Consider the following 26745-nt stretch of genomic DNA (forward strand, 5'->3'; position numbering starts at 1 on the left):
CATTAAAACTCTCACAGCATAGGCAAGGAGGGAGAGGCCCTGACCAGTAGGCCTGTGTTTCAGGAAGAGAGTCACTGAAACTACCCAAAATGAGCAATTCTGCTGTTTACTGAATTTTTTTCTATGACTGTTGGTCCCAGAGGTCTGGCTCTGTGTGGGTCAGTAATTATTTGCAGCAGCACTCTGGAAATTATGAATAAGAGTGGTTGTACAGTTGGGGTGGGTTGTGGTCAGGGTCCTGTGTCCAAAGGGAACAAATGAGAAGATCAGCTCCCTTGCCTCATTCAATCCCTTCCCTATAAGAAACCCCATTGCTTTCTAGTTCCCCACTCCATCCACCCACTGACCTTTCCTATTTTTGGCTAGACCTCTCAGTTTTATTACAACTTACCTTTCAACATTTCTTTTGCAAGAAAGCACAACATTTTCATCTCTAAATGGTAGCTCCAAATAATGGTTTCCAGGTGTTGAATTATTTTCTGCAAGTATGTATACATATTTACTCATCAGAGAAATAAAAAGGTAGCGATCAACTCCTAAATGGCACACACGATTGCTATTCTAATTCAAACACAACATGTAATACAACTGCTGGGGTAGGCTATAACATTATAAATGACACCCCCTTGGTGATGGAGACAAATCAGATTATGTGTGAGTAGGTTATTGATTGTACTTAGATTTGTAAGCGCTTAAATCAATGAAAGAATGGTAGATAACAGAGATAATACATGCTTGAAAGGAAAAGCATCTTTAAATACTTAGTTTTTAATGAACATTTTTTTATATTCATTAATATCTTAACTGGAAAGACTTAGGCTGCATGAAGTATAGGTTACTATTTGTTATCCAGATGCCTCAATCTAGATTTTTCTCTCAGTATTTATACTAGACATCAGTCCTGATTTACCTCTTGTTGAGTTAATGGAAGCATGTTATGCGGTGTTATTAAAGAAAATAAAGTCTTCAACTGACTGCCTCTGAAAGAGTACAACAAATTCTGAGGAGATTAGCATAAGGATTAAACATACACATTTTGTTGCAAGAGTTGTTTTCATGAATACAGACTTAATTGATTGTAGCAAAACAAATACGCACTTTGGTAATGCATGCTGAATCTCCAATTCAGCATTATTTTAATTAAGTCTTTTGAATGATGAATTTCAATACAGCAGATGTTCTTGAGCATTCAGGTATATAAATATAACTGGTGTCACTATCTGACAATTTGAGAGTTTAAGCACATATGAAACTGGGCCTATTGTAGAGAGATGAAAATGGAAGGAATTTACTAAACCACTGCTTGCACCTGTTTTGAATTATGATGCTCCCTCCATGCTTTACCTCCAGGGAAAGAAAGAAAGAAAGTCTTGTGTGCAATGTGGAACACAGTGAAAGAGACATGTTAGCTCCCTGTTTACAGCTTCTCATTAACCAATTGCATCTGAACCTTTGGAAGAGGGAATTTATTTATTTTTCATATTGAGTATTTTAGTCAGCAAATCTCTCTGCATGGACAGAAACAATTCATTAGAGTTGAAGGGGGACAAAAAAAAGTGAACATGGTGATCAAATGATTTTAAGGTTGAAATTATATATCCTCAAAAATAAAGAAGTATGCTAGACAGCTGTTTGCCTTTCTAATAACATCTGATTTTACAGAAAGTGTCTAATGAACTTAAATATGTTTGATGTCACCTTGAATTTTAAATGAGATCGTAAACATGTTTGGTCATCAAAGGTTTTGCGTGTATTCTCATTAAATTTTCATGCAAGCTTTTAATCAGTGCTCACACTCCCGTGCACGGAGTTCCTGTGCCTCAGCTCCAGATCATTCAGAGTCATCACACATTTGCTGCAGGAAATATATTGATAAATGGACTTGACTTTCTTCAGTAACTTGGGAGTTTTGTTGTTCTGCCTTTAAAGACATATGCACAGAAAAGCTCTCCCTGTTTTGAGCATGTCCAGATTTCCACAGAAAAGCAGTAGCGCCTCTCATCTGTATGTGAGAGACTGAGGAAATACAAGGGTGAAGAGCAAACTCAGAAGACACAAAGTTCTCCTACTGAATAACATCTTTCAGAGAGCACTTATATATCCAGAGAACTTCTAGGCACTGAGACTTGCAAATAAAAGGATTTCAAATCACCAGCCAATGCAGCCACTTGTGAGGCAAAAACAGTGTTTCATATTTATCAGACAAATAACACTGTGAATGAATATGAGAAGAAAAATTGGGAAGGATGTAGTGTCTGAGTCATTATTTAGGAAGACAGGATGTCAAACTCTAGTTATTATCATAGATGCCAGATCAAACAAAAAAACCTAAAGTGTGACACCAGGAACAATCGAAGTGAGGGTACAGATCACAAGGAAGAAAGGCACATCAGCTGGACCAGCACTACCACACACTCGGCACCTTGCATTGCCCTCCTAAATGTCTGAGAGTCCAGCATTGCCTGTGAGATGAAAAACTCATGTGAATTCTGAATACTGACCTCTGCCTTCTTCAGTTTCAGAGACCCAGATTTATTGTTGCGGAAAGCGCAAGGGTGTGTTTCATAGTCAGGAGCAGCTTTCCACACAGGTACTTTTTAATGTTCCATGTTGACAAGGACTGGGATGAATGAATTAGTGCAGCTTGATGAGACACAGCTTCCCATCCTTGGCACTGCCCAGGGCTGACCTCAAGGTATACAGACCTTGGTTATGTTTTCCAGTGAAGGGAACCCAAACTCTATCCACATCTCTGAATCTCCCTGCAACCTCTTTGGATTAAAAAATTAATACTCTTCTTCAGTATTTTAGTAGAAAGACATCAATGCCTTGCTTTATATCGTGTCCTTCTTCAGGATGGATTTCAGGGCCAGCTCTGTGTTCCTCAAAATCTTCCTTCCCAATATTTGCTTTCACACTTTTTTTGCCTCCTTTTGTGCCTTTCATTCTCACCTCTGAGCTTTTCTGGCTTTGGAAACCAAAACCATCCATCCATCAATGACTATTTGACATGAAGGCAATTCAAAGTCTCTCAGCTCCTGGCATGTGGACAAGTGTGTTGGAGTATGACCTAACATTTAAATAATGATTTACTGTTGAATATTATGAGAAACAGTTTCAAGGTAATGCCCTTCCAAAGATATACAGTATTAGTTCTTTATTGGCATAAAACTGTGTTCACTTGGAGAATCTTAAATAAAGTTTACTCTTCACAATTAGTGAAATTCTGAGTTAAATTATTTGCTATAAAAATATTCAACATATTACAACTGTCTGAACATGGTCTTCTAAGCAAAAGGGAGGTTTAATTATTTTAGAAGCAAAATATAAACAGTGTCAAGATTTAACCACTGCTCAATTTAATAGAAGTTCTGCCTAATTTTACAAATCATTATTTATACAGTTAACATGCATAAAAAGATTAATAAATGACCTCCATAATATCACTTTTGGTATAGTTAGCAGTGAAGGGAATTATTACGGTAATGTTGACAAAAATCCACCAGGGAAATCTGTACTTGCTTCCCAAATACAAGAATCATGGAAAGGGGAATAGAAAGAGAGGAAAAAATACTTTAAAAGAAACTTCATCAAGCAAACCTTAACTGTGAAATCAGTCTTCTATCTCCCCTCCAAAAAGAAAGCAGGTAGTTTGAGACAGTATGGGACTTGCTGGCAGAGAGAGAGTGCAAGAAGAAGCTTCCTGCCACTTTTCCACCTTCACAAAGAGCAGGTTCAAGACCAAGTGAGAGCAGGAAACCACTCCAAGCCAGCTTGCTCTACCCACAGGGATGAAGCCTCCTGGGACACTAAGTGCTCTGGCCAAAACCCAGTCCAAGCATTAGTGCTAGTAAGTGTCTTATACAAGGAGGAGCACCAGAGACCATCAAATACTCTTTCTGTCTAGGAGGTTTCCATTAGGAGCAATCTAGCATCCCCAGAGAACTACAGGCAGGCTACAGGTAGGTCTGGGCTGCAGATACAGAAACCATTGCCCTCTTATTCTGGTGGTTTCTACCACTGACATGTGGGCTACTTCTAAGGGTCCAAGAAAGACAATTAAGATAACAAGCTTACCATTGGCAGACACATTCTGAATATTGTTTCCCCTTAGTGCAGGGATACATAGACTGAACATGCAAAGATTAAATGTCTCTGTTAGAGAAACAAGTGTTACAAGCAGGCTTTCAAAGCGCAGCTTGCCTGTTTCTAAAGGCTGCACAGAATAGGAATGCAGCAGCTTTAATGTGCCACTGATAGGGCCAGATACACTGAAATATTATGAAGGAATTCTTAGCCCCCTGATGTCAACGGGGGTTTCAGCAAGGACATATCTGTCCCTCAATCTTTGCCCTGAAATGCATGCTAGTACCTCAAATAGAGGGAATTTCCAAGTATTTATACCACGTAAAACCTTGACGTCTTCTGGCAGACGACTATCTTCTCTTCCTTCCTTCTTGCTGACTTTTATACTTACACACCCTGTTGGTTTACATCTAGAAGTGTTAGCTGCAATATTTGGAGGCACCCACTGTGCAGTAATTACTTAATTCTGTCCCAGAAAGAAAGGAAGGAGGCAGGCAGGACTGAATGCAGATAACATTTTGAATGTTTTATTACAGCAGCACACCCAAGTGATCTGATCCCATACTAATTCCCAACACGAAAAAAAGGAAGAGAACAGGAGAAGCTTGTTGTACCTTCTTCAGAAGTGGGTACTGGGGTGCTTCACAGATGCCTGTTTGTCAGAGTCCTAGGTGGTATTTCTCTGTGTTTGCAGGATGAACCTCAGCCAATAAAACAAGTGTTTCTCCTTTATTAAAAGGCTTCTAGTAGATAATACAAAAATTAACTCTTCAGACACTGCAGAGGGGTTTTACTGCACTAGACAATATAATAAAAGATATTCTCTCTTCTGTAGAATTAAGGGTATTTTAAAAATAGCCTTTTCAAAGGTCAGCAGTCTGAGTCCCCAAACATCCCTCAGAAATATTATATGCAAACACACCTCCAAGTCATTTCAAGAAGAGAAAAGAATCTGACCCCCGTTAATTTAAAAAAAAAAAAAAAATATCAAACTATTACCTGCAGGGAAAAAAAACAAGGCTGTTCTGTGGCCTCTAACCTGCATCTTTCTGCAATGTTCATTTTTTTTGTTATCTGAGTGAGCTGAATAGACTTGCAGAGTTGTCATAGAAGTCAGAATAACACGGAGGGATGGGCACCAGGGAAAGAAGGAAGATGGGGTCAAGCAGGAAGGTATCTGACTGTGTGGAATCTCATCTTGAATTAATGTGTGCTTGGCCATTGGTTTCTGTGGAAGCCAAGAGCACCAGGGAGATGTAAAGAGGGTATGAAGTCCAGGAATTTCCTGATTCCACATGAAGAAAACCAAATTACGAAAGTCACTGGTTCCTTTTCTTTCTCTCCTTTTCCTGACATTAACTTCCCAGGCATACTCAGCTGTGGTTTTCTTCACTATTTCTTCTATACTGAAGCAGCTGAGGAAATCAAGCAGCACTTGCAAATCTGGATTAGCAAGCTTCATCAGGGCTTTGCTTTAGTTTAACAGAAACTCTGACACACTCTGAGCTGCGCCAGATGAGATCCAGCCATTAGAATTAATGACATTGGGCAATGAAATTCCAAGGGTTTGTGTCTGCATTCCTATGTATACACAGAAGAAAGAGCATTTTGGTTTACAAAACTACTGTGCACCTCCCAGGACATCAACAGGAGAAATTTATGAACCAAAAGCTGGTCCTCAGCCTGGAAAACCACAACTACATGTAGTCAGTCTCTCTATGTGAGTTTGTATTTCAGCTGAAAGAAATGCACTGTATTTAGTGAACAGCCTGGTCTCCAATATCTCTTTCTTTTTTATGTTCAGGAGGGTATTTCATCATCACAGTTTATCAATGCTTTGTATCATGCTCTGAAACAACCTCTGCTTAATAAGAGATGCTATTTCTCCTTGCATCTCCTACCTATCACACTTCCCAGCACTAATTAGTGAAGTATGACACAAAGTCTAAGATTCAGAATGTTTGGGAGACTTGAAACCCAGATCATCTCCACATTCCACAGGTCTCACATCTTGTATAGCTTAAAGCACAAACACAGATCCTCTTAAATAATAAGCTTCAACATCTTCCAAGACAGATCTTGACCAATGTGCCAAGATGTGAGTCAGATGAAGCATATGCGAGGCACAGTTTGAGAAACTCAGTGGGTACTGTTAAGGTTATTGGGAGTTCCTTAAAACATTTGACAGCTAGAGGCCTTGTGGGATCATTACACTGGATAAATCCAGTATAAAGGTGGCAGGTGTACATATTTGCTCTGGACTGCCACTGCAATGATTTTAGTAACTGAGCATCTTGTTCTTTTATTAGCTCTAACAATATTTGTTTTTTTGGCCATTCCACATAACAAAGATGAAAATAACTACCAATACTAACATGGCCTTACAAGTAGTATTCTGAAAGCTTCCAAGATCACTTGGGCAAAAAGATAGTACCCTAACCTTAGGACACACAAAATGCAGCAGACACAAATCAACTTGCTCTGGCATGGTCTGTTTCTTAGCATTTTTTTTAAAAAATGTGTTATCAGATGTCAACAGTAAGGAAGTCTCTGTGTGTGGAGGGGAAGGATTACAGTCCCATCTGAATTTCGACGTTTATGCCTTGGTTTCTTCTAAGAGCAAGGGACTGAATCAGTTGACTCAAGTAGTCCCTTCCAGTTGCATGTTCTTTACTAGGAAGTTCTTACCAATACATGTCATGATGGAGCCATTTGTTTCAGGAGTGCTCTTCCTCAGAATATTACTTCCTGCTTAAACTTCACCCTAGATTGGTATTTTGTTTTTTTCATGATGTTTCGATGTACAGAGAATCAGATTTACTGTTCAATCAAGGTGTTTGTATTCCATTCCTCTGCAGCTAACTTGAAGCCTGATTAACTGTTGTATAAAAATCCACAACAGAATGCATGGAGTAGGTCATTGCATGCATTGAGACTGGCAAGTGAATTCAGTTTTGTCTGCACATGCAAGTGCAAGGATTTGTAAACAGAAGGAATGCAGGAGCCTTTGGGGTACAACTGTCCTATTTTCATCTTCTGCTGCTGCTACTTCCCTGGCCAAGACCTGAATTCAAGAATGAGCAATGAAGGTTCTATGTAGTGAAGCATCCCCTCTCCTCTATTAAAATTACTTCTGCCTTATCTTGACAAAGCTGCACAATTTGTATCACCATGTTACCAGCCAAGCCACAAAAAGACCTTCCAAATGATGAGCTCAGCCTACAAATCACACTCATTAAATCTTCAAATTTTTACTGAGTGCAAATAAGTAACTTTCTAACTTCATTTATGCCTGTGCATGAAACCTCTGAAATTCAGTCACAGGTCCAAAAGCTATCTCAATCAGATTTACAGAAGTTGGCACCTAAGCTATCACAAATGAATCACTACAGATAACATCTCAGCTCTACAATCACAGAGCTGCGTGTAAAATCAAGGTCTCAGAGAGCAATAGAAGTGTTTTCACCAGCTTCCACACGATTCAAAAGGAGAATAGTGATCATAAAACCAATAATGTGCTTCAGGAATGGCAAAATAAAGAGAAGTGATCATCTTTAGGAGTACACATGGCTTGCACATCCCCCAGTCAAAAACATTAACAATTCAATGTTTTATTAAATAGGCTTCTACAGGGGAAATTGCTGTGCTGCTAATTAGGAATGAAATATGACTGCAAAAGAAGCAAGCTTAGTGTAAGTTAATGTTCACCAATTCTCACTTGCCTAGTAGTAAAGGTTAGTTAGATGATGATAAGTCTAAGGACTGATTAGGTGTGTAATCATAGTGTTATTATGTTAATGGATTTGTTTGTTGTCATTTACTGACATAAGATTAAACAAATCTCTACACCAAAGCTAGTGGTGAAACAGTCTTGCAGAGAAGGTTTTTAGGCAGCAAATCTGTGTGTTACCATAATTTCTTTGTGGAGCAATTTTTGCTGCACTGGGACTTTTTCTTTCAGTTCTCACAGGTGGCAAAACCACAGAGATTGTTGAGCAGTTTTGCTTACAGTTGATGCTGCTCCTTGGACTGACTTATTTTAAGAAGGCTACTTATTTCACTATATCTTGATTCACCAGTTAAACCACTAATCAGGACAGTGGGAAACATCTTTTCACACAGAAAGGCATCTTTGTCTATAGAAATAGCCTGGGGCTATGTATGCTTTTTCCTAATACTTCGAGCCTGAAAGCTCTTCCAAGCATGGCCCACTTGTGCTGGACTTGATTAAACTATATTGCTGGGTACATTTTGAACACACACCGCCTGGGACTCAGAATCTGTCTCTCTGCTGTGCCAGAGGCTTGTTATTACCCAGCCAGCAGGCCTGCTTTTTCAGGTTGCTATGTTCAAACAGAAGCCACCTAAAACCAGGCATGTAAATGAAGTGAGTGGCCAGAGGGTCTTTGCAAGGAATTGTCTCTGCTGTATCGGTGTGTGGCAAATAACTCAATCATGTCTGTGCAACAGTATGCACCAGGCCAGGAGGAGGGGGAAACGTGGTTTGCATTCTGATTCAAACGACATGTTCAGACGCTGTCTGCGGCATGGTGCACATATCTTTCAAGCATCAATATATTGTGCCTGTTCCATCAGGGGGTGTTTTTTTTATTCTTTTGAGGGCTAGTTTTGTTGGTATTTTTGCTTCATCCAACACCCATTTGCTCTAAATCTTCTTCAGCTTTTAGGACATATGCTTTGCAGAATACTTCCTGCAGAGTTCTGGTTAAACTCAGCTGGGCAGAGTACTAGATATTTCAGTCTACAGTGACATAAAGTGTTACAACAGCAATGAGTTTGGGGTTGGGGGTTGTCTGTTTTCCACTACAGCTGCCCAAAAGAACTGAAGGGCTTTGTAAACTCTCACAGCTCTCTTGAAATCAATATGATGCCAAATTTTGCAAGATCTGAATCTGATCCCCTATGCTTATAGACTAGGTATCAAAACAGCCTCCCACATGACAGTGTCTATGGTTGGTCATGAACAATTGACAGAAAGTATCACGTCACTGAAATGCAGTTTTCTTTACTTTGTCATTTCATTCTGGGGAAACAAAATAGAATCACTTTGGATGGATTTTAACTTTTCTATTTAGACATATTTTAGAACATTTTGGGGTTTTCATAATAAAATTAATTTAATTTCCAAAGTATTGTTTATTTTATTTTGCAAAAAAAAATCTTGGTCTACAGAAGTTATTTTCTAAAAGAGGAGAAACTTAAGGACTTGGAAATAAAGCAAATAACAAGATTACAGCTGGCCCGTGACAGAAGTCTAGCTCAAACATACTGAAGACCTCAGCTATGTATCATGATATGAAAGAGAAACAGATCTACACAGAAAACACAAACATTGAAAAAATCATTAAGTTAATTATGTTACATCAGTGAGATGTAAATATGCTTAATTTTAAGTTTGCTGAACAGGCAAACAGTAATTTTGTGGATATCTGCAAGCTCTAAATAAACTAAAACATACTGAAAGAAAGAGTAAAGGCATAGCTGGGACTCTCTAATCCTGTGTATTATCACTGAAGTGATAGTCCCAGCCACACTATGTTTTATTTTTCCATGCCAATGACAGTAATAACTTGAGCGACTCTCAGTTTAATGCACAGTGTATCAAGCAAAAATTATATTTAGCATAGAATTATGCACCCTGGGCTTGGTTTACAGTCTGTTTCTAGTTCACTTCCATGTTCTTAATATGAAGTTATTACCAGTCCAAGCTGGAACACAATTCAGGCTTAGTATTGGTAGATTTTGTTCTTTCTTTTTTTTTTTTTTTTTTTTTTTTTTTCCCATTTAAAAGCTCATATCAGTTTTGCCTCACATAGGAATAATTAGATCTGCAGAGACTGAGAGATGAATTCTGGCCAAAGTTATGGATGGTGGACAGGTAGATTACAAAGGTTGGCTCCGTCACCAAGGCAAACTGATCCCAGACCTCTAGGGAAACTATAAAGAATGGTGCCAAGTGCGATGTGGCTTTTAGTCATCAAAATTGTATTTATAAATCCACCAGGCCACCTGCTCAAGTGCTAGTGTTGCTGCTCAGCTGATTAAAACACAGTAGCCAGGTCATAAAATATGTATCAGAAGAACCAGACAAAGTGTTAAGTCATGGCATGGAAAAGAAGCAAGCCTCGCCTTTGAGCAAATACAAGCAGACACAAAAGCTATAGATGGCCCCAAATCTGCCAGCAGTTGTAGGACCAGGGATGCCAAATCAAAGGCTGAATTGGAGCTGAGCAGAACTAGAGCTCTCAGATGGCCTCTGCTAGGAGCTTCCTGCCCCCAGCATTGCTCCAGGGCTTTCCTCAAGCAATGGTTTTGACCATTGATGGTCTGCACTGCCATTTGGTGACTTACTGTGAAAGGTCTCTTGACACTCCCCCACCCCCACTCCAAATGGTCTTGGAGGATATTTATGCTGCTCTGCTGCAAAATTACATCTGATCATTCTCTCCTGTCACCATAGTTACTTTTTCATCTGAAGTTGTACTGCACAGGGACTTTTTGTGGTGAGTGGGGTTTTTTATTTGGTTTTGGCTTGGCTTTGTTTGGTTTGGTTGTGGGTTTTTTGTTGATTTTTTGTTTGGTTGGGTTTTTTGGGGTTGTGGGGGTTTTTTGTTAGTTTGTTTGGTTGGTTTGGTTTTTCAAAAGAAACTGAATCAGGGCTAAGCAATGATTCAGATCTGAACTCAACCAGCTTTTCCCTGTGGCTCATTAACATCCTGTGAGATCTTCCCAGACTTTTCTTTCTCTGTTCATTTAGTAACTGAAAGCTTTAACCGTTATTCTTGTGCAGTGAATCCTTGATGCAATTTCCCGATTTTCCACTAGATGCCTGAAGTGCAGGAACAGTTGTTCAGCAAGCAGCATCTGACCTTTTCCTGAGCAGCTAAACTACTGGTTTACAAGAAAATGCCTCCTCAATATTCTCAGATTTGCTGTGAGGTCCTAATTGATAATGCCCCTTTGCAGAAAGAGCACTGGCCATGAGCTGCATTTACTACAAGCACTAGCCAGTACGTAATATTTGAAAACATATTTTAAAAAATCCAAACACATAAAAACCATTTCATTGTTTAGGTACTTTGGCCTTCTTACTTGCTGGGAGCACTAAGTCTTGGGCGGGGCGGGGGGAAGTGTTATTGAAAGGAGGAATTCTGCTGTGTTTTTGGAGCAAGTTAGGATAATGAAGAAGGTGAAGAAATGTAAAGAAATAAGTATAATCAATACTGTTCATTATTTGTGGCTTTTAGGTGGAAATCTTCCCAGCCAAAGATAAGTAACTGACATTTAAAGGAAAGGACCTTAAAGAAAGAAGAAACTTATCATCGATGAAAGTAAAAAGCACATTATAGAAGTGTTTTATATATGAAAGATGAGTGGTCTTGGAAAGAGTGTGATTCAGTGCCCTTATTTGAGTTAGAATAGAACAAATTCTGCTTGGTGATTTTTCTTTTCGGTCTCTTTAAAGTAACTGAACATTCTGAAATTAGCAGCATGTTTTCACAGAAGTGTGATAATGCTTGGTGCTTCTAGTTAATACTGAGGACTTGTATGAGACTTTATTCCTAAGCCTTAATTGATGGCACTGGTTTTGCTATATACCTATGAAAGACACATATATAAAAATGTATACATATATAATCCATTGGAAGTTTCTTCACATATTAAAATCTACCCTTTAAAAAAATCTACTGCCTCCTTTTTCTGAAGACAATGTTACAAATCAGGGCAAGACTTCCAAGTAAAGATATTATGATCCTGAGCACGGAGCTTTCACACAAACATTTATTGAAAACCTGAAAACATTTGGTATAAATTATTACCAATTCTGACCTGATTCATTTACACCCAGGACTTTGACAGTGCACATGATCATTCTCCAAGACATCTGTGATTTATGATTGTAGGAAAGACTAGCCCCTCTCCCTTTAACTGAATAATATACTCACAGGTCAAAAGTTAGATGCCTAACCCTTACACTCAAAATCCTAGGGAATACAAAGATATGGTGCTTCTGTCATATACTGTCCTGAATTTTATGAATTCAGATTTAACACAATGGATAGCATCACTGTAGAACACAGAACTGAAATGTTCATCCAGTTTGCCTATCTTTCTGTTAATAATAAATCAAAGCAAATCATAAGAAGAGATAAAGAGATAAAGTAATCTTATCTGATCAGAATATAACATGAACAGTGTGTAATTTTGCAGTGTTACCTTTTTATTTACATGGTTATCTCCCTGATACTTCATTGTACCATGATGCTGATAATTATAATTTTCATATTAAAGGTTCTCCTTCTCTGGAAGGTTACTTCCTTAAGTTCAGTTAGAACCATCAACATACCAATAACAGAATGAGATATTTGTCCCCTCCAAAATGGAGTCTGTTTTAGACCTTGTCTTGACACAACACAAACCAGACCTAAAATCTGTAGGCAGCCTTCTTATTCTCTCTCTATCACGAATAAAGAACCACTTGAGGGAGATTCATGTATATGCACATCTGTTCACTCCAGCCTATTATATGCAATATAAATGGGGGAAAAAAAAATCCAATTTCTGCTACTCAAGTAGATAATTCTCTTTTTTTACTTGAACATCTATCAAATTGTAGATGGACTCTATTCCAACATTCCATTTTCAGTATGCTGAGCAGAGTACAGAATCATCTTGACTATAGAGCTGAATTCAAACCAGAGGTTTCCACTTTATATTATTACAAAATTTCAACAGTGAAACAGTGAAGCTTTTTGCCCACAGAAGATGGGTCACCTCAGTGTGTGAAGGCTTTCAAGACCCATTTAGACAAATTCCTGAGCAACCTGGTCTAACCTCAGAGCTGACTCTGCTTGAACCCTTCCAGCCTGTCTTATTCTAAAATCCTGGAATACCAGATAGCAGAAAAGTCTTTCAAAGTAGATGTGGAAACTGATAAATAAAGAAGGCAGAGCTGGAAAACAAACTATGGAGAAGATTGTTGAAACATTGTTTTAAATAGGAGTGATTCAATACATCATGACAACCAGGTGGCAGTAATACCCAGGGGTGCCAGTTATTATTTACAGTTGGCTAGCAAGTTGTTTGCAGAATGTTTTGTAAATAAAATAAAAAATTCTAAAGGAAAAAAAAAGTACATACTGAATATATAAATTCTTGGAATTGGAAACACAAATCACAGTAAGAGAGGAATATAAACTTCTAAACTAGAAATGATGATCGCTTCAGGTTTATTCAGATCATTTTCATGGCTATTAAATCTGGTTCTTTATTCTCTGAGATAGTATCAGGGTGGTAGACATATATGAAACTGCATCTGCTGTTACCCTAAGCGAATCAATTGTTTGTTTTTTTCAGCTACAAAAGCGGTAAAAAAACTGTGTAAGTATTCCTTAAAGTAATTTACTATCTTACCACCATCTGCTACATTTGGCACTGAATGTGTAGCTGAAATGCCTTTTATAAGTGTGCCCTGAACCAGGAAGTTGATTCAGACCAGAACCTATTAATGTTCTCAGCCTCTCTCAAACAGACAGAAACAGAAGTGTACACACTAATTGTGCTTGCATTTTGCAAGTGTTTGTGTTTTGTGAGCATGATGTGTTGAGGATTCCAGTTTAGACTATTACACCTCTGTCTGATGCTCCTAATCACTGATGCCAAGAATGAGAGGCAGGAACACAGAGATCAGAGACACATAAGAAACACACGGTTTCTCACATGTGACTTGTAGCTGGGGATGGAGCAGTAGCTCCATGCCAATACACATCCCTGTGTTGTGCAAATATGTTGTCCATTGCTGCAACTGAATGTGGGCCAGACCTCAGGTGAGTACAAAAGAGTTTTTTTAAGATGCAACGCTGGATGTCCCGCCGCTGCAAATCAGTGCAGTTCTTCTGTTTCTTATAGCTCTGCAGCCTTCAAGTCAGCAGTCCCCTTATGGATGGCATAGTCTTGTCCATTCCTGCTCTTCTCTGTGAAGCACTCAGCAGTGGGACCCAGGTGATGGCACATGGAATTTTACAAAAGCTGTGAAACATGTTTTTTGTAAAGTAGTTCAAATGAAACCTAAATTGGAAGAATGCAATTGCGCAGCCATAAACTGAACCCATCTCTAGTACACTTCTGAGTGGTTCGTGATGGGAGGTTCAGGTTTTGGTGTGGTCATTTGACAGAGAATAATATCTCCTGCTTGCTTAGAGAGGTATCAAGAAATGTGTCATGAAGCTGTGGGGTGAAAGCAGGTTTGCACAGCATTCATGATGTAATTCCATGAAATCTTCTGCTGTAGAAAACTGTAAGTCATCTTCCAAATAGACTCCTCTGGATAAGACCAATGGCTGACTGAATATGTACAGGAAGTCACTGACATCATGAAGACTAAGAAACTAACTTTTCAAAAAATCTGCTTTGACAGATGAATAGGGTAGGGGTTTTTCAGTTCTGCCATACTGCCATACACTGTCTGAGAGTGAAAAAGCTTTAGAGTTCTGTCAATATATTAATTAAAACTGGGAACTACACCATTTCATGAGAAGTGAATATCTGGCACTAGACAGAGGAGGAATGAATCCAAAGGGGATATTATCACTGGAAACAAAAGAGAGAAAAAAATAACAAACCAACAACTCAAACCAACAACAAAAACCACCATGTAGATGTCCTATTTAACAATCAGTGGCAGAGCAGAAAGCCAGTATCTTCCTTATTTGTGGATGCTAAAGGAGAAGAGATGTGACAAACTGTTGTGATCAAGTCTGAAAGTTCCAGAGTCCAAAACAAGTCCAAAAAGCTGTATTTAGCTGCTTAGAAGGAGTAGTCAAAAGTAGTAGTTGTAAAAGGAAAGGAAAAGTTATTAGGATGGGGAGGGAAGGGAGTTGTCAGTAGCTATTTTTGCTGGTAACTCTTCCATCCCAATACAAATGGTATTAGGATTTCTCTGCTTTGGCCCTACTAGTTTAAAAGTAGCAGCTCTAGGTATTTTAGGTCTTTATATTATTTCACATTATTGGAGTATAGAGCAGTATGTAGGCAGGGAGAAACCAGCAGCTCACTGATTCCAGCCCATATTTGCACCACAAATAAAGCCTTTGCCTTTGGGTGTACTACCAACTTCCCTTGTCTTTTGCTCAGAAACTTGGAAAGATGAGATGGAGATTTCTGTAAGTTCAGGTTACCAGGAAACACTAGTGTCAATATGGATTTGTAGTCCATCATGCTTCACCATCTTTGCTGAACTGCCACAGAAAGCTCTCTTAGGTCTTTGGGATTAATGAGACCCAGACATTTTATCTGACATCATTATCCCCCTATTCTCCACCTAGCAGCCTCCTTTGGTCATTCTTTTATTTCCCTGCATCATATGTACTGTAATAAATGAGATGTCTTGAATAGGCAACCATCAATTTAGATACTACTGGCCTTTCCAATATGCAAGTGTTTTGTGTGTTTATGGGGTGTGGATAAACATTGATAGCCATCCCATTGTTCTGTTGTTTGGAGGGAGCATTTATCATTGAGATTTATTATCTCATGAATTAAAGAAGTAAATGCAATTTGTCAAATATATTTATCTGTTTAGGGCATTGGATTTTTACCTGTAGTCACATGCATTGAAAAAATTCCCGGTCCTATTCATTCTGCTGCAATCGGTAATCGAATCTTAAGACCTATCAATAGTCACCTAAATATCAAAGAGATTTGGAAGAAAATGTAGTTCAAATTTGCATAATGTGTTCTGCACCTTAACATAATTTTCTCAGCGTTTGTATTTTAGCCTCAATATTTAGCATGGTAACCTTAAACTTAGGTTTAGTCTTCAAGAGCAATGGGAACTGAGACATCAGGGTCTAATTTAATTTGAACAGTAGCACTAAAAGTAATTCAGACATTAGCATCAGAGGTCAAGAGTGATCATAAGGGTCAGAAGGATAGGAATAGACAATGATTGCCTTCAGCATGTATGCTCGAACCTCCAAAGCTCTGATTTCCTTCTTCAATACACTATATAAACTTGGCTCTCACCTTAGTTCAGTGGGTGCACTAGGCACCACCCCTTCATTTTGACTTTGTCTCAGATAATTTTATCAGGCACAGCAACATCTCCCTAATTACAACAACTCTTTTTCTGAATCTAAAAAAACTCTCATTGAAAGGGGAGAGTTGCTTTCTTGTTTCAGTAATATGATGGGAAAACTATGCAAGCACTATTTGTCGTATTTATAACCTATCTACTTCTTTTCCCCTCAGTGTGAGCATTGTAGAGGAAGAATACAAATGTGTACATGCAGAGAATAGAATTGTCCTTTCAATACCCAGCCTTGTTGCATTTTTTCATTTTTTGAAGGAAAAGAAAATTACTTTCTTAGAGGCCAGCACAAGGAAAAAATTATTGTAAAGACTTATTGTCTCAATTAACTTCTGACAGCAAATTTTATCATTAACATATTTTTCCTTCAAAGAATAAAGAGAAAAAGAGGATTCTTCCCTCACCCTGCCCCCCAAAGGTAAGTAAGAATACTTTTTTTCCCTAAAGATATTGTGCAAATAAGCTAAATTCAGAGACTGTCTTTTTTGACAGTGCAAGATTTTGTCTAACTCTTAGTTGTATGATGCTGATGTTAGGTCGAATTCAATTATGATAGGAGACAAATTATGCCAAATGCAAGGTTTTTGCCAAATATCACCCGCAACATTGTTTTGCTCGCTAATTTCACAGGTATGCAAGCATCACTGAAGGCAGCTCACTTCAAGGGAAATGAAACACTCGTTTGACATGATGTTGAGCAGTATCTACAAAGCTAGACAGTTTACAGTGCTTGTATCCACACAACTTAGAAGAGCTCATCCTTCAAGGTGGGTTCAATAGGTGAAATGTGGAAGACTACAGAAATGCATTTTGTTCATGTTAACATGAACAAAAGCATGAAACAAATTACGATGGGAATACAGACTGAGTGATGTTCTCTGGTGCTGCTGGTTGAAGAATCTTGCTGATCCTAGAAAAACAGGAGCTATCCAGAGACCAAGAGGATTAGACCAAGAGGATTTTTTTTATATATTGGAAAATGAAGCATTGTCTGTGTTCTCCATCCTAAATCCATCCTTACAAAAATCCTTGAAAAGCTTTCAGTGGCACCTTTTCTAACAGCCAATTTAATCTCTATAAACAAAATCAATTAAAAAATTAGGTTTTGGAACAGGTCCCACGTGACATACTCTGTAGACTGTAATTTTGCCATTGATGAACCAAGTGTCATGTAATTTTGCATCTTTTCCTCAAAGATGATCTTACTTTCGGAGAGAGGAGGATGGAACAGGGAAACAATATCATGAAATAAAAATATGAGGGAGCACTGTTGGCCAGGCCAAAAAAATATTGAGGTAATTGCTTTATATGTATGACAACCAGCAAAGAGAGTTTACTGCTTTCAGAATTCTCTTTCCAAGAGTGCCACTGAGGAGCAATATGGTCCAGATCCACTTTAATCCCCCCTTCAAAGATGGAAAATATTTTTCTTCTGCCTGAATAATGACTGTCTCAGAGGTGAGATGCATTCGGTTCAGATTCAGGTTGCAAGAGGTACAATAGAGTGATCCATAAACACAAACCATGCTTGAACCATGGGAGGAATCTCACCCAAGTACCTGGAATAATTATCTTGCTTAAACTTAAGTCTGTTCCAAACCTCCTGGGAAAGGAAGGCTTTGTCACTCAGTTGGCTGAGACTAAGTAGCATCCTGAAGCCACCACTCTCCTTGGTCTCACCAGAGCTACTAAACCAGTTTTGCAAGGTCTCGGAAGCACTTTGGTAGGGTGAATTTCTGATTCCTGTGAATACCTTGCTCATCCCTCCAGCTATTTTGGTTGTCTGGTGCAAGACCCATCTACCTAGCTAGATGTGTGCCAATGCCCTAAACAGGCATCATTCCTTTTTCATTCTGTAAGGCATATGACATTCCCAACATTTCATTATGCAATGTGATTCTCCAGACTGCAGGGTGGGTTTTTTTGGTTAGATGATTGCTTACTATATTCCAATTACCATAAAATACACAGTCCCCTTACTACATTTCCAAAGTTGCAAGTTACTGAATAATTGTAGTTACTGTGCTTCATTTACTTAGAATTATTTTATGATCCAATTGAACATTTTAATGATATTATGAAGCCTTTGTGATGATCCAAATGACTAGTCACAGAATGGATAAAACAATACAATGCTCAGCGTGTAAAGAAAATAATTGTTAATGAATGAGCTTAAACAGACAGTGATGCACATCAAAATTTGGACTGAAAAGATAGGCTTACCACATTACTTTCAGTAGGACTATGCTGGTTTTTATCTGTTGAGGAATCTCAGAAAAAAAAATACAAAAACCAACCAAACAAAAACAAAAAAAAACAAACCACCCCAAACAAACAAAAAAAAAGAAACCAACCCAATAAATTTAATCAATAGCAATGCAAGTGAATGAAGGGAGGGACTATTTGCTCATTTCACTGCTGCTTAGTTCAAGAGTGATTATTTGCATAAGGATTGTTTTAGACATTTCCAAATTCTGGAGAGAAGAGGTATTCTGGATTCTCATCAGGTGTAAATCAGCACAGTTCTGCTAAAGCTGACAGAGCTGCACCAATTCATACTAGCTGAGAACCTGGTCAGTTATGTTAAGTAAGTTTGATAGTTTTAATATTCTTTGTCTTGAAGTGAGGTTCATGGCCACTTTGTGATATAAAGTATAAATTGAAGTTTGCTCAGCTGCACACTATAAATCTCATGCAATGACAGTGCTGTCAGGCTGCACTATTGTCTTTTACTGCATACATCAGGCAAGGGATTACTATAAGTAATTTGTTTTGGAAGGCTGGCAACTCTAATGGGGCATGCCTGATAGTGTTCAAAAGTTCTGATTAGGCACAGTCCACAGAGATGTTCTTTCAACTTGAATCTCCAAAGAAATAGACTTAATTTTTAACAAATCGTTTTCTTCACAGCTTCATCAATTTGGTTTCTTTGAAACTCAGCAGTAAGATGTATCAAAGGAACAGATTGTTTGCCCAAAGCCTTTTTTTTTTTTTTTTCCTCCCTGAACTGAACATACCTAATCTATTTTCACAACTCATTTAGAAATGATCCTGTAAGGACTATTATTCTTATAATTGTTCACGAAGCTGAAGCCCTAAGAAACCAGCAAGGTGCCTCTGTGCATCTGAGATGATGAGTGCATCCTGGCCAGCACTTCCAGAAGGACTAGAAGTGAGGAGGGCTCTGGCTCTTGAGGCTGTGCTGGCGAGGTGAGCAGGCTGCTCCCTGCTGGTTAAGAGAAAGTGGTAGCAACTCTGAAGGAGATGATACGCTTTTCCAAGATGCCATTGACTTTCTCTCAGCTGTGTAGCCACCTCCCTTTCATAATAATCCAGAAAGATGCAGTTAGTCAGTGCTTCACCACAACCCCCCACGCCCCCAACCCCCCCAAAAAAAAGCATTGAGATAGTGTCTTGTCTGGTTTCACAGCATGGACAAAGCATTAGAGGACATTACCCATAATAGATCGAAATAAGGTAGACCTTTCTGTTGTTAGATCTCTCACTAATGTCCCCAATGCTTCCAACTCCCAGAGAGCCAAATCAGGAGAGATGACAGTTGGAAATAGCTTTGAAAGGATATTATCTCATTGATTTTTGAAAGAGAGAGGTCCTTTAACAAGAATATTGTCTTTCCAGTGTGCTCAGCCTCCATCTTTAATGTTTATTCATTCAGCTGCTTCACAGGGGAATGCAAATCACAGAAAAGCAGTAGCTGTACAGTAGTGTGCAAAATGAGTATCAGGATTCAGGGCTTCATATTTTCCTATACAAGCTTCTGAGGCAGAGAGCTTTGTGAGCTGAGGAACTTGGGGAAAAAAGTATAATTGACCCTTTTCATGAAGGAGTTGAAAATCATGTGATTACCTTGAATTTGTGTTTGAAACACTGCTATGTATAAGTTGATTTGTGAGAGACTCGAGCAAAATAATTTACTTACAGTTACTTTCTGGGGTTTCTGCAAGGCAATGCCTCTTACCATTCTGTTGTTTGTTTTGAGGGCATAGGCACTTGTAAGGCAAGTGTCTAAATCTTGGACTCTCAATTTAAACCTCCAGCCTTTTGTAAGAGGTGTCTTAAACACTCCTTGATAAACACAGTGAAGAAGCAGCCTTACGAAAGAGCCAAGATTAGACATTTGCAGTCTGGGAAATGAGGCATCTAGAAGTTACTTGTGGAATTGTTCACCTCGAGACAACTACAAAACACCCCACACCTGAGAGACTCCTGGCATCACATGGTTCAAAATGAGGCTTCTGGTGTCAGTGAAAGGAGAATGGCAGTTTAGGGAGCATTTCCTGCCATGTGAGTGTGGGTTACTGAGGCAGACAATATATCAGCCTCTTGAAGCACGTTCCTCCGAAAACACGGGCTCCAATGATAGTCCTTCAAATCCTGCATTTCACGGATAGGTATACTTAACTGAGTGTGAAGAAAATTCAATGCTCTTTCAGTCTCTCTGAACAAACAAACTTTCATTTGTTAGTTCAGCTCATAGAATAATGGAACAAGTTCCAGAAAACTGGTTTTACCTGCAAAATTATGACATCCTCAGCTACAAAGCCATCACAATGAACTCATAGTAGTTGCATGGTCAAGCAGATAACTGAATAAATGGATAAGTATTATGTATTAAAATGTTTAATTGTTTCCTGTATTTTAGTGCAGTAGTGCAATAGGCTTAAACAAATTAATTTGAGGCAATTGGGAAAAAAAGATGTTTTCAAGAGAAATTTTAAGAAAATGGTTTGGCCAGATAAATCGTAGTGCAACATGTAGTTGATGTACTTATCTGTACTCTCTGCCAGCTGAGGAAACATAAGAGAGAGAATCACTAAATGTTACATGTTCCTCTCTACTCTGTCTCATTGGACCCACATACAAGAGAGGTGGATAAGGTAGTGTCTATTCCTGCTAGCTTTATGTTTGTTGGGGATTTCCTTGTACCCAAGGGATCCTCTGCTCAGTGTTTGTGGATAGAGTTCATTCTGGTCTGCATACTCAAAGGACAAATCTGGACTAAAACTCAAAGTCAAAGCTTACAGTGATTTTACCTTGGGGGGAAGAAAAAACAAACAAACAAAAAACCAAACACCCACACCCAAACATAGATGCATATTTCCTTACAGGGTCAAGAGTCTCTAAAAGACTTAAATGATATACCACATGTATAACAGACTATGAAGTCAAATATGGTCAGAGAAAGGACCTGGGGTACCAAAGGACTGATATTGGCTTAGGATTTATTAATATTTTCATTACTCAAGTAAAATAAAATGTTACAGGATGTGTTAATCAACTTGCAGTTGACACTTCACTAGGAGGTATCAGAAACACCAAGGAGGGAAAAAAAAACAAACCAAACCAAACCAAACCAAATGAACTTGAAGCTGAGGAACATGAAACAGGATTTAGTTTAGAATAAAGCCACGTGTTAATGGCTGAAGAAAAAGAAGTCCTGCCTGAAAGGAATGATATCAAAATAGGACTATTATTATGGCACTGGAGAGCTCAGTGACTATAACCTCAGAATGTAGCTTAGATTAAGTGGAGAATAACCATTCGAGGGAGTTAATCAAGTTGGGCTCTACATACAAAGGGCTTTACATTAATTTAATAAATTAGAGAAAAATCTGTTTCAAAATGAACAAAATCACATCTCAGATGCGGTCTTAATTTTTAAAGTTAAGCTGGTTTAAAAATGAGATTTATATTAGTAGAATTACTCTAAAAAAGCAAGTATGTGGGCTCTTTTCAAATTATCTGATGGATAAAATGCTTCTCTAAAAGGCTGAAGAGTTTAAAGAATCATAGATGGGTTGGAAGGGACACTTAGAGGTCTAGTCCAACTTCCCGGCAATCAGCAGGAATATCTTTAACTAGATTAGGATACTCAGAGCCCCATCCAACCTGACTGGTTTCCAGGGATGGGGCATTCACCACTTCTGCAGTAAGACTACAGTTTCTCAGCCCTTCTGGGTGGGATCTCACCCTTATGTTGAAGTATAGTAGCAGACACAGAGAGGAGACACACAGGTCTTACTACTCTAATTTGTGAGATGGTGGTGAATGAAAAATATATTCTAGGAATCTTTCTGTGGTACCCCTCTATTGAATGTGGAGGACGAGACTCAATAAACCCAGCAACATTTATGTTGGTATTTAACCACACCACACCTACAGCAGCAAGGTGGTCTCTCTGTGCCTTCATTGTTTTAGTGTCCTGTGCACAAAGAAAAGCATCTAGAGAACACATGGGGCTGATAAGCCTGCATTCATAACTCAACACCCAGTAGTGGATTAATATCCCTTAATTAGTATTTAATTACTGGAGTTAAATTATCAAAGGCATTACTTAATAGAGCTAATCCCATCTACTTTGTATGCTCCTGCTAGGCTTTCCAGAGTTGGTGGCACTTACAGTAGAGTAGGAAGGGGCCATCTCCAGGAGTTCAGAGTATGGGCCAAGAGAGTGGGCAACTAATAGTTACTGTTTAAGTGCTATTTCTCCTGGTCCAACTAAGATGTGTCATTACCACATGCTGTAGTGAAATCAGTGCTGAGGGTGAGATCTGGGCAAGCGTGTGAGTGTAGGAGGGACAAGACATGATCTGCTCCACAGGAACTACAGAGTTCAGGGATGTCTCAAATTTTTACATATCTTAGATACCCTAATCAGCTGTACTGGGAGGTGTTTTCTTTCTTCCAGAAATTCATATCCTAAAACTCCTCTGAAAGTGTGCATATGAGTACCCCCATTCTGGAACAAACCAAAGCATCTTACAGATGCCTTCACTAGAAACATTTCCACTGAGGATTCAATCCCTTCATCTCCTAAATCCTCCTGTCACCAGGCAATACAGAAAGGCAAACAAAGAGCTGGTCCATGTTGCATAAGAAAGAATACAAGAGAAAACAGAAGAAAATGGGGTTCAGTATGCTTGTGATTACTGGGTCGTTGCTTTGCTTCCAAGGTCCCTCTCCAATAGCAATTTACGCTCCCTATTAAATGGCTTCCTGATAAAACTCACAAGTTGAATAAGGGAGAAACATGCTGAGTGAAAATGCATCTTCTGGCTTGTTCCTGGGTGGGAACAGTTACTGTATATTATTTGTTCATAGCAGGGTTTAAAGCAAATCTCCAGTCCTTGACAATATATCGCCTTATGCATATCCTACCTGGTTTTAAGGTTCTCTGTGGGCCAGCTTTTAAGGGTTTTTCTTATGCTTTATTCAATCACTTACACACTAAGCAGAATAAACTTGTTGAGATGAAGAGGTTTAGGGCTTTCTTCTAAACTGTATGGAAGCTATAATGTAAAATACTAAACTTTATCAATAGCAAATTATTCCGTTGCAGCACTGCAAAACTGCTGAAACACTTTATAGCAGCTGAAAAAATTCTACCAAGCTCCCATGCACAGGGAAGGCTGTGTTTATGAAGTATACAAGCATATGGGAAGCTCTATAGGAAATGCACAAATCTTGACAAAATGTTACTTCTTCTTTTTAAAATAAATACACAAAAATTATAAGGAATCCCTCTTTTATTTCATTATTTCCTTATATTTCTATATGAAAGATGTCTTCTCTCCCTTTAAGAACTCCTTTCCCACTGCTTTGAAGAGTCAAGAAAAATTTTCATAAGGACTATTTTCCTTGAATATTTTGCCTAAAAATAGTAAAATCCAAAGTCATGTGTTTATTTCCTGATGATTTCACATTCAAGTACTGAGCATTATGACAGTGCTCACCCAGTCTCAAGATCATCAGTACTGAGCAGATTTTTCATTAATCAGAAAATCTCTTTAGGTCTCATTGGACTCGGCAAATTTTGTTGGAGATTCATCAGGGCCTCTTTACATTATACATAGAATACATAGAATAAACCTTCAAGATCATCGCGTCCAACCCATCAACCAATCCAACACCGCCCAAACAACGGTTATGCTGCTTGTGTAACACAATCTCAAAGTTATTATACACTACAGTTATGGCTTTTTACACTACAGAAGAGGTACACGGGACACACATAAAAATAATTCATAACTTGAACCATGTCCCAGATCCAGTCCTATCATATGCTATTGATTGGGGAGGTGTATACCAAAGTAGTTCCTTTGCTTCAAAGGTCTGATCACTTGCCCAGAAATTATGTAGACTAGTTGTCATCAAGGATGTCAAAGTCACGTATCTCCTTTTGCAAGGGCTATGAATTATACTCAACCCCAAGTTCTGGATACTGTGAGACATAATGATTACAGACATTTTTTAAAGCTGCTGCATGCAATCACTCCTTTTCAGTGACAATACAAACGTTTGCAGCATGTGGGTCCTCCAACTAGGTAATAGTTTAAAAAGGTGTCAGAGAGCAAACATGAAGATACTGCATTGTCAAGACCTTCAGCAAACAGCATTCTATTTCCTCTTGCAGTGTAATCTATCCCTGCTGGTGCTGCAGTCCATGGGCTTATCCTGTTTCCAACTTCAGGCAGGCCACAATAGCAATCAATGTCTCATATTTCAACATCCCCTCAGAGTTTGGGATTTAGTCTTCATAAATATCTGAATATATTTACATAACTTTTGGAGGTTTTTTTTGCTTTCATCTTCATGATGAGTGGCTTTTGCATTAAGGACATTTTTGCAGTAAGACCTTTCCTCACATGAAATTTCTCCAAACAGCAAACGTCCTGCCTGAATTCATGCAATTTTAGGAATGGTGGTGTGGTAGTGTGGATATTCATCGTGGAGTTCACTTCTTTATAATGTGGGGTTTTTTTAATTTTATTTTAACAAAGCACAAATCTCTGTGTTTCCAAGACTCTTTCAGTCATTCCTGTCTGTTCTTTGATAATTTTACACCAATTTGCACTGTAAGGTGAATATTTCTAATCTTGTATTCTCCATAAAACTATGAACCCATGACCTTCAGGAGATGAAGCCAAATCAATATGACTTCAAACCTGGAAGAAAATATCCAGAGAAACCATTTAGCAGCTCCATTGTTGCATTTATACAGTAAGTTGCTCTGGGGTAATGTTTTGTCATTCGTTTTTACACTTGACAAGTTTTAATGATTATATTGCCAGGATGGGTGTACAGTAAGATGTCATTAAACTCCTACCAGGTTTCCTGTTTGAAAACTGCCTTGTTAGGTCTATTTAACTTACAGCACATTTAACTATTAAGAGGGTACAATCAGCAATTTGATTTACAGTAAAGGGAGGAGAGAAGGAAAAATAATAATATCTGGCACCTAGGGATTTAAGGATGTTTTACTCTTTTTGTCTTGATGGCCACTGAAATTTCATGCACGGTTAATGTAAAATGAATGTCAGTTGTACATAGCATACATTCACACACATGCACACACATATGTCCTAGATATAACCATGAGGGGCACTGAATAAAGTGAGTAATTCACATTCTGAAGCTGGTCTTGCTGGCTTTTATCACTGTTCTCATATCAGGACTGCCAGTTTCAGACCACTTGTAAGACTCTCATTAATCTTAATTCATCCTCCATCTACCTTAAAACGTGCCCTGAAGTAATTTTTTTCCCAGCCCTTTTAAACCATGCTCAATCTCCCAGGCTAAAGACAAATTTATCAACCTCACACAGGAACATTCAATGTCTAGAAATGTTTCAGCCTTTTGAGAAAAACCTCTTTGTGTCTTCACATTGCTCCTTCTTCAGCCTTGTGTTTCTAACATTCCTCCCAAAAGCCAGAATCTTTTCATTAATTGCCAGCATTGCCACCATTGCAATATAAATCTCCAGCCATGAAGGTTAAGCACAACTGTTTTAGAAAAGATGACTTGTGTCTGCACAGACTATGTCACTTCCTCATTCATCACCCTCAAGTGATCACAACCGAATTACTCCCCACCACTGCCACTCATTTTTCAGGCCTCTTACTAATTCATGGAGGCTTGTTAAAATGCTGCAAGGAAAGGTGCCCTTCTGATCTTTCCAAACATTCACTAAATGGCTTGAATTTATTCATTGGACTGAGCTCATCCTGGGTCATGTCTCTTTTTTGTGTGTGTCTCATTGACTTTTAAATTTTCATTAAAGCTGCAGCATCTTCTTTTGTTTGAAGACAGATCTGTTGAGGAAAGTTACTGCTTTGAAGGGAAAGGGGTGGAAAAATCTACACAAAACAGCCACAGCCACAGCAGAAAAAAAAAAAAAAGGACAAACAAGCAATTAGCTTTGCACAAAGCTATCAGCAGCTTGGCCTAGGAGGAGTCTGAATTCAATCTTAGAACCATTTGGGGAGCAGCTGATTCCCCTTGAAAGCAATGGAGATGTTGTTAGACGGAAAGGTTCCAATAGCAAGTCCTGCCTTGTTAATTTGACCTGCATTTAGAATTCAACTCAAATATCATTTCCAGAAGAATGGCAAAAATAAAACCATTACTCACAATGTGCAACAAACTCCCAACTGACAACACCTCATTAGTTTAGGCTTCTCAGCTTTCTTGGGTTCCTGTTTCTCATATATTGAATTTCAGATCTGCAAGACTGAAGAGAGTCAGAGAAG

Source organism: Dryobates pubescens, chromosome 5 (genome assembly GCF_014839835.1).
Source record: "Dryobates pubescens isolate bDryPub1 chromosome 5, bDryPub1.pri, whole genome shotgun sequence".
In the NCBI taxonomy this organism is placed as follows: domain Eukaryota; kingdom Metazoa; phylum Chordata; class Aves; order Piciformes; family Picidae; genus Dryobates; species Dryobates pubescens.